Genomic DNA, 6,000 nt, shown 5'->3' on the forward strand with positions numbered 1-6,000 from the left:
GTACTGAAACCCTTTCAGGCGTTGTTACGCTAGGAAAACGAATCTAGTCATACGCAGTTTCCTTGTGCAATGTATAACGTTTAGTGAAAATGTCGACTGCTCGCAGTCGGAAGAAATAAGAGAAACCATCCCCCAGTGAAAACCCTCTGGTATTTTCCTGTCAACAATGTCTTGATTACATTATTCACAATGGTGCTATGAAATCTGTTCAATGTTCTCTATTTTATTCTACGGAGGTCAATGACAATTTATGCCAGTTATCACCAGACCAAACACACGACATTTAATGGATCACCCTGATGCCCCTAGAAAGTCATGCGCTAGGTTTGGGTTGTTAAGATTGAGAAAGCGTCACTGTTTGCTATAAACTTGGAAGCTTTTTTTTGCAGTTCTTGTTATAGCATTTGTTTCACCGTACAGATTAAGGTTCTTCAATTCAATTTTTATATATGGCTGCTGTTTTAGAATAACGAGCTCTTCAAGAGCCAAGCACCTCTTTCTGTCGCTATTATATGAACATTGCTGCGCTACTGTAATAGAAAATGTAATGCTGCGGCGAAAGATATTTTATTTTGATGCTTTAATTGAATGTATTGCAAATAATGACTATATCCGCGCTACTTTAACATATCCATGTCTTACATGAGGTTAGTAGTTGGTTTTTCCAATGTCCTCAGTGATGTAAATAATGCACCCTGCTCATATTTGTGGACTTAAGGGGAACGGTATGGGATATGATGTACGAGTTACTTTTGAGTTACTCGTACATGCTTGAGTTACCTTCAGCATTCTCAATAAATTACCTATAAAACTGCTCCGATGCGTCCCAGTATAGTCTTACTAGCACCGAGATGTGACTAAAGAGACGCCACTAGAAACAAACTTATCGAAATTGTGAGGATCTAAATGGGAAACTTGTGCGTCCATGTATATTGATCGAATACATATCTTGCGGTATATTTGGCGTCTTCGAATGCTCGCTAAAGCGAGCATTCGAAGACGCCAAATGCCTGTAATTATGAACTATGTTTGCAAACGTTGCCAGAGAACTCTTCGCTTCATCACATTTATATATCGTGGAAATGGAAATCATGCTAAGTGCGATGTGTTGAGACACCTTAATGTTACGCGCCAAGTTGCAAACCTCGCAAGTAATTACTGAACCACCGTTTTCTTTTTTTCTTTTTCGCTTTGCGCTACATTGGGCGCGTTCCTTTTAGCTAACCAAAGAAAAGAGGTTTGCCTGGTTTTTTTAGCTAGATAAAAAGAGAGCCTGTTTAAAGTTCTTCAAACGAATCTCAGCCTTTTAGCCTGAATACCTGCATTAGTACAGTACACGTGAAGCAGGTGTTTATCATGCAGTTTATGGTTGTTTCATGGTGGCTTTCCTTTCAGGTTTGCCAATATATAAACCTACAACCGCGGAGTCTAGCCACATCGATAATTACGGCACTAGTAGTGCTAACTGCCCTAACAGCCCGTAAAAGCTTCATTAGATATTGCGCCTCAGGAAAGCGCGACATTCGAATTAGTCATAACTACTTCGAGGCTCCCTTGAAAAATACTCACTCTGGCGTTCCATTTTTCCGTGTTATTTTGTTATCTCTTTCAACTCTCTTCGCATATCGTACGAAGTTTCCACGACCCGTTATTAGGAGTTTTTCGACGTCTAGATGAGGAACTGCAGTTTCAGTAGCAAAGCCCTCTGAGCCTTCATAAGACGGCACTTAGGTAAGAGGCTTAGAGCTCAAAACTGGTACTACAGCTGGGGACGAGCGTGCTTTCTCGACGGGGTTTACTTCCACCACAGTTCCGCGGTAGCGCTCAGGTCCGACGGGAAAAGAGGACAGAACAAAAAGAAACTGCAATGCAAAGAAAGGATAGAAGAGGGCGCATGCCAATAGTTTTAGCGTGTTCTGTATTTGGAGAGAGAGATATATATATATTAAAATGAGAGAAAGGCAGGGAGGTCACCCAGAATTCTAGCATCCGGTTTGCTACCCCGCACTAAGGGTACGGGGAAAGGCAAAGAAGGATGGAAAGAAAAGCGGGGAGAATAGTAGACGCGCGATAAAAAAACACAAATAAATAAAAGGAAGGTGTAGAGCACCAGCACTAGCCTATTCAATAGGCCACTATCACGCAAAAAGTTCAGTAAGGCCTTAATTGATTTCCGCTGTGAAGACAGTTCAGGTCGGCTTTATAGCGCTGACTGTTCCGACAGGGGTCTGTCGTCAAGGCGGGCCAACTTATCAGCTAGCGGCAGTCTGTGCGCGCTGTAGCGAGAGCCGCGACAAAGAACGTGGTCTATTGTTTCATCGCTGCCGCAGTGGCTGCAAGCAGCACTTCCATGCCGATTCGGAACGTAAAAGATTTGGTGAAAGTGACACCAAGCCACAGTCGGCAAAGCACCGTTGTCTCGAGTCGAGAGAGTCCAGACGGAAGCCGAAATCGACGAGACGGATCCAATCTACGGAGTGATGTGTGCTGTAAACTTGGTGTGTTCTACAAGGATTTTCTGTCATCGTTAGCAATCTCTCGAATTTTCATTTCAGCATCTGTTTTTGAGAACGGGATGGATTTTTGTACGCCGTCTTCGTGTGCTGATCGTGCAGCTGCGTCGGCATATTTGTTGCCCAATATGCCGCAGTGACTTGGAAGCCACTGAGACGTGATGTCATGTCCTCTCACGAAGGGATGATGGAGCAGCTCTCTAATTTTCAACACTTGGATTTACGTAAAGGCACTTCCATCCATTAGCGGCATAATGGATTGCCGGATACAGTAGCAACATCTCATGACGCTTCATCTTCCACATCTTTATGGACACATTCTCTCGTATTCGACGAATTTCGTTGCTGGAAAAAAATTAACGTAGCTTGCACTGGAAGCGCAAAGCTAAAGAGACAGCGGAGCTGATGGGCACCCATGTAGTCCTGGCTTTTGCTGCTTTCCTAAGCATTTCAAATTTTCTCTCATATATAATATAGCATTATATAGATCTTTCCTCGAGCAAGAAAACAAATAGTCATTAGAGAAGCCGACTGTCAGAAACCGCAGTGATTCGTACACTTCACGCATGAACTTTTGCAAATAAGGAGGCAAGGCACAATTAGTAGACACCGCTAAACTTGGTAAAAGATCGGCGAGATTCACTTGTAAGAATGTTCGAAGCAGCGGATGAGCCTGTTGACGTGCTCTTACTAATAGGTAAGCACTGTTTATGGAAAACTCACATGTTAGACATACATCAAGAACCAATGGCATCATCACGGTTGCATTTCACACAAATGGCTCTACAGCTTAAAGAGTTTTATCAACTACTACACTTTCAGACGGGCTGGTTTCCACTGTTCGTGAAATGCACTGCTTTAATACCCCTTTAGGACTCAGTGTTATCTGAAACTTCTTTCTGGGTAACGCTTGTTGTACGCTTGTAGAGGCGGCCTTGAGCATTTTGTTCGCTGTGTATGAATATTACGTGCATTACGTGATTACCGTGAAAAAAAAAGAAAAAAAAGCCGAGTGGTTGGGACGCTCGCCTTCGGATCGAGGGTACGCGGGTTCAAATTCCACCTCGGGAAGACTTTTCTTTTCGGCAAGAATTTCTCTCTCTCTCTCTCTCTGTACTTGTTATCTCACCCATCAGGGTTACTACAGGCCAGGCCGGAGAACTCGGCGCACGGGTTCTGGGAGCGAAGCAAAAGAGGACGAAGATGAAAATGAGGACGTAGAGAGCGCGTGCCGGTTCATGATGATGGTAGTTTTGGGTCACGACATACATTTTACGACGAGCTAGAACAGCTTAGTTGTTAAAAAGCTTAACAGTATGTTCACTGTTATCCCGACGCCGAAAATTTACACCAGCTTCAAGGAAAAACACTGTTGGCTACTCTATTAACAATGTTGTGTTTGTGTGCCCTTCCAGCATGATTTGCTATTGTACAGTACTCACGGATTGAAACGCGAGATCGTTTTTTTTTTAATATAAATACTGCCATGAGCAATCGCTCGTGATAACGGCGTTATGTCGCTGCAAATCCTGCAGCTAAAGGCAATGTTAGCTCTCATGTAAGTGTCCTAGTGTAAATTGCTCGGATATGACCCGTACTGTAGATGCTGGAAACGAAAGTACGTGCATTACTTAGCTCCACATTGTCGCGTTTCAATCCATGAGTACTGTACGCCATTACTGTAGGCACACACAGAGCTACAGCAGTGAGGAGCATTCTCTGTTTGGCGTCTTGAAGCAAGTGTCCATCAAAAATGCAATAAACTAGACTTTCGTTGGCCTTATTTATAGGGACAAATGGATCATCGGTTATATAATTCGAGCAAGTGTTTTGTCAACGATATTTTACTCACGGCAGCATGTATTATAACTTCACTGTATGACATAAAATAGCTGTGCTTTCGCTTTACGTGAAATTTACTTGAAGTGTTATAAACGAAATATGTAATCTAACCTACCCTCACCCCTTCCACCTCCTCCTCCCCTCCTTCTCCTCTGTAATGCTGGTAGAGACGAGTGCTTGTGTACACAAGCACTGTATACGAGCTTACAAAGCACGATCCTCATTTATTTTGTTGTGTTTATCAAGTTGCTTATCATGCCACCACATCAAGTTGTTTCTGATGTTTGTCATGTCATCAAGTTGCTTATCAAGTTGTTTATCATGCCACTACATGACCTATTTTCAATTTAGCATAAGCAAGCGACGACGTGTTCATCGCCGTCAACACTCCGATTCAAACTAAATCTAAAATAAAGATATCGCTTCAAAAACACACGGGTATGTATTTTTCATTGAGAAACAGGCTCCCAGACTAAAGCGGAAAATTGATTACAAAAGCAGCTGGTTTCAAAAAAAGAAACGGAAGCGACGACTGTACTATATTAATCGTAAATGTTGTGTTATATTTTTATACTCAGAGAAGAAGGAATATCAGGTGTAAATATTTTTTTATTTATCCTCAAGATCAAAGTCATTACAAAGGGGAGTGGGTAAACATGAAAAAAATGACAACCAGATGTGTACCAATACAATAAACTCAGATGAAGAAGAAGAAGATAGCTTTCTCTTGCCAGTCATCTTAGGCAAATGCATAAACGACCGTACGTGTCACTTTTTATTAGGGTAATTGCTAAGACAACGCAGACTTATAGCGATATATATTTTTTTATTACTTCAGAAAGAGCGGCGGCGTGTTGACGCACAGTGTCCTTTTGTGCGTGTGTGCGGTTGTGAGCATGTGTGTGCGCAAGACCAGGCACTGCTCTCACTGTATTCACATATTCCGGCACCTGTACAAATCTTGCTGACACTTGCACTTGCTCCAATGCATAACGATAATGAAGCTGCATCAAACCCTCCAATCAGATGATGGAAGCCTTTTATACTGACGGAAGTTTTTTTATGTCCGAGTTCTTCAGGACTCCAATAAAGTTCTTGTCATGTCATGTCGACAAGAGGGGACGTCCGTGTTAGCCAAACTTCAGTTTCTTTGTTGGATTGTGAAATGAAGTTCGTGCGTGGTCTGTTGTAATCTGTAGAGCGTGACAAAATGTGATTACCATTGTTACCACGTGAGTGAATGAGCATAAACACATATTGGCTGCGACGACGAAAAATGAGGTTAGTTGAAAGTTTGCGCTCGTCCGTGTTTTCTGCGTCTGTGTCTATAGTTCGCGCGCAACCATTTTTTCCTTGCAAGTATGGACCGACTCTCCCAGAAGCAAGTTTATTGAACCCTCCAATAAGATTGACATGTTCATCCCCCCTACATATTAACCTCCCCTAAAGTTTTCAAAACCTACCGGTGGAACACGACAGTATTTCGGGCGTCACGGCGCGGACACTGCTTCTGTCCAAACATGAGATATTGTATGCGTCGCAATAGGTATTGTTATGTCTTCTTTGTCGTTAGGGAGCGTTGACGCCACCATTTCCCGCATGGAGGAAGGAAAACTCAGGAGAGGCCCTATCGTATCCCAATGCA

Source organism: Rhipicephalus sanguineus, chromosome 5 (assembly GCF_013339695.2).
Source record: "Rhipicephalus sanguineus isolate Rsan-2018 chromosome 5, BIME_Rsan_1.4, whole genome shotgun sequence".
NCBI lineage: Eukaryota > Metazoa > Arthropoda > Arachnida > Ixodida > Ixodidae > Rhipicephalus > Rhipicephalus sanguineus.